The sequence below is a fragment of the Myotis yumanensis genome, unplaced genomic scaffold (assembly GCF_028538775.1).
Source record: "Myotis yumanensis isolate MYYU_CA2020_CCGP unplaced genomic scaffold, mMyoYum1.0.hap1 SCAF_5, whole genome shotgun sequence".
NCBI lineage: Eukaryota > Metazoa > Chordata > Mammalia > Chiroptera > Vespertilionidae > Myotis > Myotis yumanensis.
Window position 1 is genome coordinate 11,389,473 of NW_027223756.1, and position 1,726 is coordinate 11,391,198.

Here is a 1,726-nt window from a genome sequence, read left to right on the forward strand (position 1 = left end):
CTTTGAGGAAGCTCCAAATCCTTATACTATTTCTATGCACCACTCTTTCTCTGCCTCTTGTACAAAAATAAATAGCCCATCACCTTCACTTGATACGAAAAAAAAGTTATTTAATCTAACTAAAGAAAATTTATACCATAGCCTTAGCAGGTGCCAATGGCTTTTGTGATTTAAACAGAATACTTTTCTCTGTGCTACTTTTATAGTTCATTCAGGGAAATATCCTCTATATCTTGATGGCACATTTATTTAGAATCTTTGGCTACAGAAGAAAAAGTATTAAGAATTAGGTAAAAAAATGTATTTTCTATTTATTTAAAATTTGATTATGAAAAATCAATCTATGCTTATTAAATGTAGACACTTGGCAAAGTATAAAGTACATTTTAGAACATGACTATCACCTAGCTTAGCACCCCGAGAAACAAAATATGTCATTTGGCATATTTTATTCCAGTCTTTTTTCTATCCATATATTTATATGATTTTTTTAAAAAACAAGCATAATTTCGGTTACATAGAATAAGTGGAGAAGAAATCTTAATTATGCTAAGTAGTTTACATCAGCACAAATGGCCGACGAAAAAGGAGTGTGGAAATTAAAATTCAAAGTATAATTTAAGAATCTCCAAAGACTGTGTGTCCCCTGCCTGATCTCCTCCTGACACCCCTTAAGGAGAAGGCAAGCTCTGCAACCACTTTTATCTCTGACGCACATTTTTATATGTTGTCAGGACTGAAAGAGAAAAAGGAGAAACAAAGGATTTAGCTGATCCCCACTCTGAGCCCTCAGTCTGATCCTGGGAAGGTTTGTATTCCATGTTCAGTCCATGCACATTCACTCTCACGGTTGGCTCCTTCCCAGCCCACATTTCTGCAAGTGAAGCAGTACCTCAGTGAGGGGAGAAGTGCCTCAGAATAAAAATAAAGATGACTGGCCAAGGTTATATGAAAATGGCTTTACAAATCCACATGAAATGCCCTGGAAGAGAATCCAGTATGTGATCTGCTTTTGAAAGACCTGAAGGAATGGGGAATGGTGGTTTATTCTAAGATATTTTAAAAGAATTCTTCAGCATTTTTATGAAAAAGCCAGAGGAGGGAAAAGGAGCAAATAAAAATATGGCTGTCAGGACCTAATGGTTCTTTGCCTATTAGGACAGAACCCACTGACTTATCCTACAAGGCAACTGCCAATTCTGCTCTTAATGTTATTAATTTAAATTAAGTGCTAACTGTAATAGACATGATTTAAAATACATAGCATTATACATTGTCCCTGTTCGTTCATCCTGCTTCCTGGTGACTGGTTCTCTGCCCATCTTTCATGTTCCCAGCTTGCTAGGTGAATGGGGACAGAGGCAAAATGTTTCATGAGGTTGATCATTATCATTATTTCCAATTAATACTTTTAATGCACATGGGATGCATGGTGCCATGCAGGGTCCCTGAGAAGCATGATAGAAATTAATTGAAGGCTTTGAAGGGACATCAGCTCTAAAGGGCAAGTAACATCTCGAGGGAGAAAAGACATCATAAATAAATGATTATGAAAATGTTTGCTCATGTGAGGCCATTCTTATAATTTTACTTAAACTGTGAAGAAACTAAGAGGAAGATAAATGGTACCTAATGGGAAAAGAATAAAAATATAGAAAAGGATGAGTTAGAAATCACTATTTACAAAATAAAAATAGAGATTAGGAAGTATCAGTTAAGAATGCTT